Genomic DNA, 12,837 nt, shown 5'->3' with positions numbered 1-12,837 from the left:
TCACACCATGGCTGTAAATCCAGGTGAGCGTTAGAGGAAGCAAGCATCCCTCTTCGGAGGTTTCTTCCTCCTTTAAACTCTTCCCTGATTCTGCTCCTTTCCCCACTTCTTTGATCTCAACAGCGCCATTTGGCTTTTAATTCTTTAGTCCTGCCCACTGCAGGGAGGAAGGCTTGCAGCTCAGTACCCACAGGTAAAGGCTGGCAGAGCACTCGTATTTAAGGGGCACATTTTCCCTCGTCAAACCCTCTGGAAGCCCAAGGGACCATTGGTCTTAGTTCTGAGCGAGTCAGGCAAGGTCATTCGCTATCTGGTCCTGCTCCCTGCACAGGTAACCCTCTGCCTGGAGAACTCCTCTCTATCCTCCTGGGATACGCCAGGCACTGTGCTTCTTCCTTCTCCTGTGCTCAGATAGTGCTCTCACTCAAGGACAATTGTTTCTGTACACACACATCACTCTCCCAACCACATTGAGAGTTGAAGGCAAGGATGTATTTACTCTTCTTGTTTTGTTTGTGTTTGCATCTTTAGCAACTAGCCCAGCCCTTGGCATATAAAAGGCTCCCAATAATTGTTTGTTGAATAAACTGAATTAGATACATGCTTTAGTGCCAAAGACCCTGACAGGTTTAGCATGAAAGAGGAAAAAGATAATGATTAATAGTAATAACAACTTGTCTAGATTGAACTGGATAACAGGCTTTCCATGAGTTAACTCATTTAATCTGCATGTAACAGATAATGATGACCCAGTCTGTTTTTTGCCTCTCTGCCTTAATGCATAATTTTTATGTCCATCCTCATCTTGCCAGCTGGTTGACATTAATGAAAATGCAGTCATTTAAGGTGTAAGGGATAGATGGGGTCCTGATTTGGGCTTCTCGCTCTTGTGGTGCCCTGGAGAAGCGTGCAAGGGCCTTAGCCTAGCAGGATGCCTTGCTATCTTCACTTTCACTCTCCCCTCCCCCTCCATCCCCCCTTCTATCAGCACTCCAGGGTTCAGTCTGAGGAAACCAAGAGGGCCAGCCTAGGAAATCAAGCAACCCTCAGTGAAGGGGCTGAAACTCTGATTATGTGGTGGCACCACAGGTGTTTCTGAACAACCCCATCAGAGTGGTGAGGAAGGCTGCTGCATACCCTAGAGCAGCTGTGTGACACAGGAAAACCTGTGGGTGCTGTCCCTTTATCTAGGTTATGGCAGCACAGGCAGACTAAGATGCTAAGTGTCCTGACTTTGGGCTGGAATCCTATCAGTTCAGTGGGTAACACCAGTCAGCGAATGCTGATCTGAAGCTCTTCTGTTGGTTTGTGAGGGCTGCTGTAACAGAATCCCACAGGCTGGTGGGTTTAACACCACACATCTATTTTTCTCACAGCTCTGGAGACTGAAGGGTAAGGTCAAGGTGCACCTTGCACCTAGCAGGATGGGCTTCTTCCGAAGCCCCTGGCCTTGGTTTGCAGGTGGCCACCCCTGGCCACTTCACATAGTCCTTCCTCTTCACGTGGTCCTTCCTCTTGCACACCCATCTCTGGTGTCTCTCTGTGTCCAAATGTCCTTTTCTTATAAGAACACCCATCAGATTGGACTAGAGCCCACCCTAACTGCCTCATTTAAGCTTAATCACCTCTTTAAAGTCTCTATCTCCAAATATAGCCACATTCCAGGGTCATGGGGGTTGGGACTTCACATATAAATTTGGTGGGGGGGGACAAAATTCCCTGCCAATGTCCTTGCCCATAACAGAGACAATAATAAAAACTACATCATGGGTGATTCTGAGGAAGGCAGAGATAAAGAATGTGAAGAAGCCCCGTAAGCAGCAACTAGAAACACCCCTTATGACTGGGCTGTGAGAAGCTGCCTTCCCTGGGAAGGGGTGCAGGACCTTCTTACTCTCTGCGGAAAAAGAGGATGCAAGCTCTGCTTTGCTCCAGTGGGCCAGGATTGGTCCCCACAGCCTAGACAGGTGAGTGGTAGCCGGCAGACACGGCCTCCCAAGGCTGTGGGAGACGTCACCTTGGCCTCCTCTCTTGCCTCCAAATTCCCATGGAGATGGGCCCTGTGCCCTTGGTGGCTGAGGCAACCAGGGCCCAACAAAGCCGGACACTGATCAGCCCACCTAAGCTCCCCACTGGGTCTGATCTGTGCAGATGAAAGACTGCTCCCAGCTAGAGAGCTTCAAAGCTGGCTTAGAAGCATGGCAGCCTGAAAACAGGCTGTGGGTGAGGAGATGGAGATGGAAGGGGCTTTGGGGTTTCCTTGGGCACAAAAGGGCGAGTAAGGAAAGGCTATAACTTACCCCGCATGTTCCCACCCGGCATTTCAAAACACCAGGTCCTCAGGCATCCCAATCATAACTTAACTGAAGGGTAACCTATGACCTGTGCCTTCCCTAGAGATCCTAACTCAGACACAGCATAAAGGCAGAGGACCCTCTGCAGGCAAACCAAACAGGCAGGGGGCTCATCCCCGGGCATCCTGTTAACCCAGCATAGAGAACGTGCTGCTGGGCCAGCTCGAGAAGCACAGAGCCCAGGCTCTGGACACACGTGGGTCTGAATCCTACTGTCCGGCGCTCACTAGTTCTGTCACTTTGGGAGAAGTCACTTAGCTTCTCTGAGTGTTTTATCTGGAAAATGCGGCTCTAATAACCTCACTGGCAGCGTTGTGAGGTTTAGAAGTGATGCCACCCAGGGCCTGCACAGAGAGCACACGGAAGGCCCTCGAGAAAAAGGCCGTTACTGCGATTTTACGTTTCTTCAGAAGCTCTGAATAAAGGACTCAAGGCAGAGACAAGATGACTTGGAGTGATGGGGCATCTGAGGGCAGGGAAGCGCGGGTGGGGTGGGGTGAGCCTCTTCTCAGCCCTTCTCAGGGAAGACTTCCCAGCAATGAGGTCTTGTTAAATGGAATGCCGACTTTCTTGGCCTTAAGATCAAATACTAGTTGGTGTATTATCTGGCATGACTCTGCCCACTCAAGAAGCTTCAATTCCAGGTACAGTGTATGTAATAAACTAAATCAATTAGTGGTGAGATTTTCCAGTTCAACTCAAGCCTGATTCTCAGGCGTAACACACAGAAGGTACATTAAAGAGATCTACGCCCACCAAATGAATCACAGCTCAGAGGGACATGCACACGCAGAAAGGCAAGGCTAGAGGAGGGTTGTGACTCTTCCAGGTTGTTGGGTAAGGGGAAGTGGGGGAGGGTACTGTGGTGTGAATGGAAACGATGCCAGGTTTGGAATACGTGGCCTTGGTGCCAGTCCCAGGTCCACTAATTAGGGTGGCCTTGGACAGGTCAGTTAACCTCCCTGGGCCTCATTTTCTGACTTATAAAGTGTCTCTCAGGAGAGCTGTAGGGGATTAAAATGAGATGATGAATGCAAAATATTTCTAGCATCTACTGCTATATCCAAGCAGGTGCTTAACAAGTGTTGGACAAACTGTCCTGAAAACGGGAAGAGGTGGGTGCTGGCTGCAGCCGGAGGTGGAGGAGACCTAGGAATCTGCTTAAGGCGTCTATTCTGCCAACAGAAGCACCAGTAAAGGGGAGGGCTTTGGAATGGAGGCAGACAGGAGAAGGCTGAGCTTGTGGGTAGAAGAAGCTGGGACCCTGCTGGATGATTTATGGGGAGGGAGGAGTCACCCACATGGTAGTGTCCCTTTTGTCTGTCCCCTACTTCTGGTTGGCTTCTGTCCATTTCCCCTTTTGTGCCACTGAGTCCCATTCAAGGCCTTAGAGTTATAAGCCTGTGCTCTGCACCGGCTTCCTCTCTGGCCTCCTCGCTGCCAGTTTCTCTCCCTTTCCTCAAATCCACACCACATGCCTCTCTCGCATCCTATTGCTCCTGGCTTCAAACCCTTCATCTCTTCCCATTATTCAAAGGATCACATATACACTCCATGGCACGTTACTCAAGGGTCCCCATCTTTCCAGTCTTCCCTTTTGCTATTCCTGTAGCTCATGGCCCCCTTCTTTCCTTCTGTCTTTTCAAGTCCTTTCTAGCTTCAAGTATTACTAGCACACACACATTCAATCTCACTTATGCATTCATTCCTTCATCATTTGGTCATATAGCAAACATTTATTGATGACCTCCTGGGTGCCTGGCACAGTGCTGGGCAGCTGGGAATTGAGTTCCTAAGGAAAGGCCCTCCTTTTCTCCCCCCACCCTGATGATACTATTTCTGCCACTCCAAGGTGCATGCCTATCATGTAGTGTTAGCATGACTGTTCTACATGTATTTCTTGTATTAGACTGAGAACTCCTGGAGATCAGGACCCCTTCACCCTCCTGCCTGCACCCTCTACAGCACCTGCAGCACTCTGGGTCCTTGAAGGCAGGTTTGAGTCCCACTCTATTGAGTATTGCCTATATTCTTGGGCCGGTCACTTAACCCCATGAGCCTCAGTGTCTTCAGCCATAAAATGGATTAAATAATTAGATATGGAACAGGCTTGGCCCATAAGTAAGTGCTCAGTAAATAACAGCACAATATACATTTTTTGATTAGTCAAGAAGATGGGACACTTCTTGTACAACTGAGAAACAGGTCAAGAAGCATAGTGATGTTTATTAGGCTGTGCCAAGTGTGTGGCCAGCGTGCAGTTTTGCCGTAGTTGGGCCTTAGGAGGTGCCGGATATCAAACAGCTGAAGAGCTGCTACAGGGGAACAGGCGTCAGCATGTGGGCCGAGGTGGGGCAAGTGGGAAGGGAAGAATCAAAGGTGTCTAGGCCAGCCAAAGAGCCAGGCTGGAAGTTTTTTCTGCATGTGAAAAATGAACGGTTCCTTGGCTCTCTGGTTCTATTTTGAGCAGCAAACCTCCTAAGGCAGGAATTAAGCTGGAGTTTCACTCCAGCTTGAACCTGTGTGAGCAAGTTTCTCTCTGCAGATGTGAACAGCCTCCGGAGGCTGAATTCTGCCTTGCCCGCCCCTCCCGGCCTCGGTGGGGAGGGGCGGGGACAGCTGGAGGCAGAGCCCTGTTGATTCAGAAGTCGGCTGAGGAAGGATGAAGGATGGCTTTGCTGGAATTTCTAGTAAATTGGAGTAGGAGTGGGGTGAGGGACAGGCAGAAGTGGGGAGGCTGGGGTGGGTAGAAAGAATTCTATATTTGAAATACTGGGACTTGGGTTCCAGTCCCAGTTCCACCAGTTTGTGTGAACTTGGGTAGGTCAATGAATCTCCCTGGTCCTCCTTTTTCTAATCTGTGAAGTTTCTTCTTGGCATTCTCAGGGGGAGCAGCCCGGCCCACCAGCGTGGTGCTTCTCAAGCTTGAGTGAGTGTCTATCCCCGGGGAGCTTGTCGGCGGACAGACTCGGCTTCAGTGGGTCTGGCCTGGGGCCTGAGGGTCTGCATTTCTGACCCTCTCAGGTGATGCCCTTGCTGCTGGTTCTAGTGTAGGGATGGGCAAACCACAGCTCGAGGGCCAAATCCAGCCTGCTGCTTGTCTGTAAATACAGTTGGGTTGGAACACAGCCATGCCCATTCGCTGCTGTGGTGTCTATGGCGGTTTTCACACTAAGTGGTTCAGGTAAACACTTGTATCCGAGACTGTTGGGCCCACAAAGCCTAACTATTTTCATAGTTACTGTGTGGCCCTTGACAGAAAAATCTGCCAACCTCTGCCTCAGGGGACAGAGGTCTGGCCTGTGTGAGTGAAAAGACCTGCATTTCAGTCTGGGTTTGGCCAAGGGCCAGCTACTTCACCTTGCTGCTTCTCACTTTCCTTATCTAGAGGACAGAATGATCTCTAAATTTCCAAGAGATTCTAGGATTTCAGTACTCCATCGAAGACATCATCGTTTCTACAGAAACAGGCATCTGGGGATCAGGTTGGGTGGCCTTCATTTGGAAGCTACAAAAACATACCTGCCCTAACCCACAGAGTCTAGCAGGCAGCCCTGCCAGGCATGGAGCAACTGCCTGGTATAGAGGCAGCTGGGAACACATAGCGGCTTGGAGAAGGGAAGGGTGAGGACGGGAGGGAGGTGGACGTCCCGGCCTCCTGTACAGGCCGATGTCGGCACAGGGGTCCTGGAACACTGCACACCGGCGTCTCTCTCTCTCTCTTTCTCTCTCTCTCTCTCTCTCACACACACACACACACACATATACTCCATTCCATCGAACATAACTCCCTAACTCACCCCTCCAGGTGTCCCTGACCCTGGGTGCTTTTGGTCAACCTAGATTAATAAGCTCTTTGAAAGACTCAGAGATTGTGCCAGGCACAGGGATGAAGAAGGAACCATGACATCTGGAGCTGAGGTGCTCACAGTTGGGATGGAGAGACACTCTGTAAGTAAAAAAATTACAGGAGAGTTCCACGAGCCGCTGTGAGGGCAAATGCGTGACCCTGGGGCTCTAGCTTGGGGATGCTATCAACACGGCAGAGAACCTGGGTCTGGGCAGTGGACTTTAGGAGAGGGGAGGGTGTGTGAAGAGTGGGAAGATAATGCCTGGTTTGGGGCATGTTGATTTCAATGTGGGTGCTTGAAGGACTGAATGACAAAGCTGCTATTTCCTGTGAAAAGTGGAGTCTCTCTGTAGGCCTGCCACCACTGGAGAAGAATGACTGTGTTGCCATGGTTAGTTCCTAGCACCAAGGGGAGTCCCAGTGCACACCCCACCCCAAGTACCCCCAGGCTCTTTAGGGGCCACTTGCCTTGCCCTGTCTCAGCCCCTCAGGTGAGACCTTGGCCAGAGAGACCTCTGTAAAATACATACTTTTTAGGAATATTTCTATTTTCCAACCCAAATGAGCAGTAAGTAACTGACAACTGCTCACTCTGACCATCTTTAATGGGAAAATAGGGAACCTACAACCCTGACAGCTCTTGAACCCAACAGGCCACTTTCTGTTCCAGTTTCACACCAGTGAGAAGACAGCTCGCAGAAGCAGTGAACTCAGGCGCTCACGACTACTCTGTTGTCCCATCTGAGCTCTGGCTCCCCACTTGCGAGGGTGGGTCTGTGATGGCTGGGTGGCATCCCTTTCCCTGGCTTTGGGATTCAGGGTATGACCCATACAATTAGTGACGATCCACACAGGTGACTGAACAGCCTGTGCCTGCAAAGTAGCGGAATCAATTGATCTTGAAGCAGGAGGGTTTTCCTCTTTCCAGGCAAGAGGCTGGCATCTGGGCAGCAGATTTGATGACTGTATGCATTTGCCAAGAGGGGTCCTGTGTGAGTGCCTGTTTGTTGGTTTGAGTACCAAGCTGGCAAGGCGTTGTCTGTGAGCCACACACTGGCCTTGCTGGAGTGCTGGCTAGTCACTCAAGTGTCCCTCTTAGCCCTTATCACCAATCCTAATTTCCTGCCTGTCTGTGGGATTACTTTCCTGAGGCCTGGCTCCCATACTCCCTAGTGGCTGCAGGCATTAGGTCTGTTTTTGCTCATTGTTGTGCCCTGGTACCTGGCACTTGGTAGGTGCTTTTCAGATGTGTGTTGAATAAATGACAGAAAGCCTGTCCCCATGGCTGGGAAATTAACTCAAAGGGTACATTCTACCAACGGTGCTGTCTCCCTGTGTTTGTTCACCAGGAATGGCAAAAATTATTACCTAGTGAAAGTCCGGGGAGATTTTGCCCTCTCTGTTTAGAGTCTTGTCCAGGACACCCTGTGGTGGTTCAAATGGGACTGGCTAAGAAATCACTACGGGAAACGTGGCCTTAGTATCAGAGAGCTAGAGGGGCTGGGTGTGGGTGGCCCAGCCCCGAGGCTGCTGCTGGCCCAAGGGGAAGGCTGCATGGGGCAGATATGAGGCTCAGTAAAGAGTTTGAGAACGTGTGTAGGGAGTTTCTGCATTAATACCCAGGGCAGGGCCAGAGAGAACCAATGGCAGAGCTTCCTGGGGCTTCGCTCCCTAACCTCGCGGGGACCAATCTAGCCACATGTGCCCTTGGTGCTTCAGGACTGGGCCCCTTTCCCCAGACAGCAGCTCAGGTGGAACCCCACATGGGCAGCAGCAGCCAAACACACTGCAGCACAGGGCCCAGAGACAACCCTAGAGGTACATGTTGTTAGAGCCACAGGTAATTTAAAGACAATCAAGACCGAATTCCTGAAGCAGAAGCCAAGAGAGTGAAATTCTAAATCTGGGCCTTTTCTTATTTAAATACTACATACTTATCACCTTCCACTTGTCACTTAGCAATACCTCTGATACTTCTGATTACTACTGATCAAGCACCCTGTGTTCTGAGTATCCTGCTAAGTGCCTATGTGGATGATCTCATTTAACCCTCAGAACAAGGTGGCACTGCTGAGGGAGAGAGGCTGTAATTGTTTCCATTTTGCAAGGGTTGCAGTGGAGGCTTGGAGAGGTTCACTGACTCAACCAGCATCACACGGCTGGTGATGGGGAGGCCTGTGTCTTCTAACTCCTAGCTCAATGGCCAGTCCCCTCCTCTACACTGACTCTCAGCTACAAGTTCTCTAGGGGCCATATGTGTTGACTTCTTTGAAACAGCCAATTCATCTTAATTAACAAGTGAATTTCTAATAGTTCTGTGAAAGGAAATTCTCAGTCTCACAAATATTTGCATCGAACTCTTTATAAGACTATTTTTTTCCCCAAGATTTTTCACTGAGTGTCTGTTCCTGTCCAGCTCCAGAATCTACCACCCACTATGGGGGCAGACCAAGGGCAAGATTCCTTCCCCTCCTCTCCCTCCCTCTGACAAACGTTTCTGTAGAACAACGTGAACCAGGTAGGGTGTTAGGCTTTGAAGGGGTCACAGAGATGAAGAACACAAGCTCCCAATTTTCCAGGTACTGGCAGGAGAAAGATATAAGGATACACATGCCTATAAAACAAGGCAACCCTTAATTAGTGAACTGTCAAGACAGAAGGCAAAATTAAGCGCTCTAGAATTTCAGAGGCTGAACTCACTTCCAGAGGCGCCACCAATAGGCTCCAGGAAGGAGATGGCTGTTGAGGCAAGCCTAGCAGGAGGAGCAGAATTTCAACCAAGTGTATGTGGAGACTTTCCTTGGACTGGGTCATAAATGCTTCCTGTTTTCTGAGTTCCTGGCCTGTGCGATACACATAGTAGGACCTTAAATAAAATTTCTAGTTGGACACTAGCCACTTGGGGCGAGGCCAGGAATCATGGACTTGGTTCTGATGCCACCACTGGACATAAATTGGTTAAGTCCTGCTGCTGCGCTGGGCTTCTGTTCTTCCCAACTATGAGATAGGGATATGGAGGTGAATGGGTCTAACCTTGCTCATGGGTTTCTGCTTAGGATCAGATTAAGTCAATATATACAAAACTATTTGCAGGCCAAAACGAAATATAAATACAAGAGATGATCTGTGACTACTCTTATTGCTGTTTTAAAAACGAAAAAGAACCAGTGCCCAGGTACTTCTCATTTATCCAACAATGTTTTTTGGACTAACTACATTGGGTCAGGCACCGGGGATACAAAGATGAATACCATCCACCCTTTATCCTTAGAATCTGAAAGGTGTAGGAAAGCAGACAGTAAGTACAATCGATGGTATAAGTTTAATGTACTAGGGCAGAGGCCAGGCTGGAATTTGGCAGGAGCTCTTTTTTAGTGATAGTGCAGGCGGGTGGCAACGCTAAAGAGAAGAACTTCAAAATCAGGAATTCAACTGGTATGCCCCAACATAAAATCACATTAAAGGGGAAGAGAACACTTTTCTAAAGTTGGAGCTTATACTATGTTCCAGGTACTGTGGCATCCATCATCATAACAAGCTAGATATTATTATCCCCATTTTAAAGATCAGGAAGCTGAGACTCGGGGAGATTGGGTAACTTTCCCAGGTTTCTAAGACTAGAAAGTGTAAAGCCTAAATTTAAATCCAGGTCATTTGACTGCAAGCTTGGTGCTCAACCCAGTACCGCATCTTGCTTTCTGATCAGCCAATGGTTTTTACAGAACTCATTTCATGCTAATGTGGAATGACCTTTCTTGGGTTGCTTTCCCAAGGAGAAAGACTGATGATCTGTGATGAGATTTGACAATAACCTTTTCTGTTGTCATTTCCTCTTATACTTCCTATGATAAATCCCTTCCCTCCCGCTATTCTCTCCTGACTTCTCCCTCACCTCCGATCCCAGTGAAATTGCCAAATAGTAACAAAGCCCAACAAATGAAGAGCCTGCAGAGAGAGAGCGCTACCTTTTTTGCCACTGACCTGTCAATTGTGAGACCAACACACTTCAAGAAGGAAGAAACCTGCCATATAATTCTGTCCAAGGAGTCCAAAACCTGGCCATGCCTTAATCCTGTGGATTAAGCCTTAAGGAACTTATGCTCCAGAGGAATTTACATGATTGTCAGATTTGCCTATTTAACAGATAATGAAAACTGAAATCCCAAGAAGGTGGAAGGACTTACCCAACATCACACACTAGTGAGAGGCAGAGTCTGGACTGGAACCCAGGTCTCTTGACTCCCCAGGCTAATGCATTTCCACTAAAACGGGTTGCCTCTTTAGTTTTTCCTCATTAACATCTCATCTTAAATGAGATCATGGCCCTTTAAGAAAGAAAGCTCTACGTTGGTGTCTCTGCAAAGCCCAGAAGCCAAGGCTCCCTCCTTGGCCTCTGCTCTGATCAGTTCATGTTCTCATCTAAAGAACAGGAAGTAGCTTCATTTTAGCTCTGAAAGCATATTCTTGGGGTGGGAAAGGGGGATTTGGGGAAGAGAGTTCCTGTACAAGATGGTCAAGAGCGATCAGCAGACACATTACTTTTGCCTGAAGAAGGGGAAGGTACATGGTAAGACATGTAAGGGGAAGATGACAGTTGTCCTTGAGTCCCAGGCAGAACATGTCCTCAACAAGAGCTCCCCCACAGCCCTGGGTGAGGGGAGGTGGATTCTACCCAGATTCTGTTCTGCCTAGAGGCCAGAGTGGGGGTTGGGGTGGGAACACTGGGATGGGAAAATTTGCAGGAACTTTCTACAAACTCCAACACTTCCCCCACCCTCTGTTAGCACCCACAACTTCCCCTGCCAAAGGAGAAAGGAGGAACATTACTCAGTTTAATAATTTATACAAATCAAAAACTTCAGTGTGTGAAATAAAAAGGACTTAGGGTGTCAGAGAAAAAAAAATTCTCGAGTCCTCTCTTAAAGGACAGAGGTGTGGAGATGACACCTCTTGGTGACCTTGCCTCGAGATATAACAATCTGGTTCTCTAATAGATGGGTCTGAAATAAGCCACTCCCTTCAATGGTCAGCCTGGTTTGTCTCCTTACACTGGTGGGATCACATCCAGCCTTAGGACTAACAGCCTGGGACATCAAAGAACCCAGACCCAGATTCATGGACACTTGTCTACGTCAGTGGTTCTCAAACTTGGCAGCCTGTCAGATTGTCTGGGGAGCTCATTACAAATTTAGATTCCCAGGAACCAACCTAGAGATTGATTAGGGAGATCTGGGCTAGGGCCCAGGCCTCTTCATTTTCAATAGGCAGGCCTGGTTTAAAAACCAATGATCTGGTTCAATGCCATCCATTCAGTTACCAAAACTTTTACACCAGACGCTGGTTTTATAGCAAAGAAAACTGAAGTGCCAAAAAGCACATTTGTGCCAGCACTTGGATTCAAATCCATTCTCCTCCCTCCTGATGTGTGGGGTCTTGGCCAAAGCCCTCACATATGGCTTCTCTCCCCCAGCTCACCAGTCCACGGAGTATCCCTGGGGGTCAGAAGGGCCCATTCATCTAATCCACAGAGAAATCAGAACTGCCAGGGGCTTTGAGTGAGTCCCATTTGGTTCATTGGTGGAAAGAGCTGGTAAGGGGTAGAGCTGAAAGTAGTTTTAGGAAAGCTGAGGAAGCTCTGTTCTGTACCCTGGTGGGTGAGAAGGGGAAGGCCCAGCTGATGGCCTCTAAGACAGCCTACCTTGTTGTTTCAGGCAGAAAGAATAGTGGGTTCACAGAAGCAGCCTGCTGTGTTAAGAGGAGCCAGGGTGGTGGAGGCAGAGGCAGTGAGGTGGAGAGTAAAAGAAGATGAAATCTGCAGGTAATTAGAGGCCAAACCATCTGGGGCTCTCTAGGCCATGTGAAGATCTTTAGCTTTTAATCTGAGCCACTGCAGGATTTTGAGCAGGAGAGTGGCATAAGCAGACCTATTTTCCCAGGGGCATTCTGATACAGGAGGGAGAATACCTGTAAAGGGTGGTGGGGGTAGAAGCAGAGAATCCAGTTAGGAGGATCTGCAGTAATCCAGGGGACAGAGGATGCGAGATGTTGCTCAGACCAAAGTGATAGGAACACAGTGGAGAGAAGCAGGATCTTAGATGTTTTTTTAAAGCAGAGTGAACAGATTTTCTGATGGATTGGATATGAGATGTGAGATAAAAGGGGATCAAGGATGGTGCCAAGTGTTTTGGCTTAAGCAACGGGCAGGTTGGAGTTATCCTCAGCTGAGATGGAGAAGGCTGTGGGTGGAGAAGGTTCTGGGGAGGGACATCAGGAGCTCAGTTTTGGACATGCTGAGTCACCGGCACTCACGTGGTGATTAAATAAAGCCTCACTACACGATGAGGTCATCAAGGGAGTGAGTACAGGCAGAAAAGAGAAGAGGGTTGAGGATCCTGCCTGGGGACCTTTCAGCATCAGGAGGTTAGAGAGAAGATGGGGAGTCAGCAAAAGAGACTAAGAAGGGGTAACCAGTGAGGTAGGAGGGAAACCGAAAATGTGTGGAGTCCTAGAAGCCACGTGAACAGCGTTTCCAGGAAGAGGGAGTGATCAGTTGGGTCAAATGCTGCTGACAGATGGAGCAAGGTCAAGGTTGAGAATTGACTATTGTATTTAGTCATTGAAGGACACTTGTAA

At 48.8% G+C, this 12,837-nt stretch overlaps 1 protein-coding gene across 9 annotated transcripts in view; it reads right to left on the bottom strand.

The window, feature by feature from the left end:
* Positions 1-12,837, bottom strand: part of DGKG (diacylglycerol kinase gamma) — a 201,404-nt gene that overhangs the window by 31,044 nt on the left and 157,523 nt on the right. The gene's annotated exons all lie outside the window — the stretch shown is intronic.

Source organism: Camelus bactrianus, chromosome 1, assembly GCF_048773025.1.
Source record: "Camelus bactrianus isolate YW-2024 breed Bactrian camel chromosome 1, ASM4877302v1, whole genome shotgun sequence".
In the NCBI taxonomy this organism is placed as follows: Eukaryota; Metazoa; Chordata; class Mammalia; order Artiodactyla; family Camelidae; genus Camelus; species Camelus bactrianus.
The sequence above is the reverse complement of the archived record's forward strand: the minus strand, read 5'-3'. Positions and strand labels throughout refer to the sequence as shown.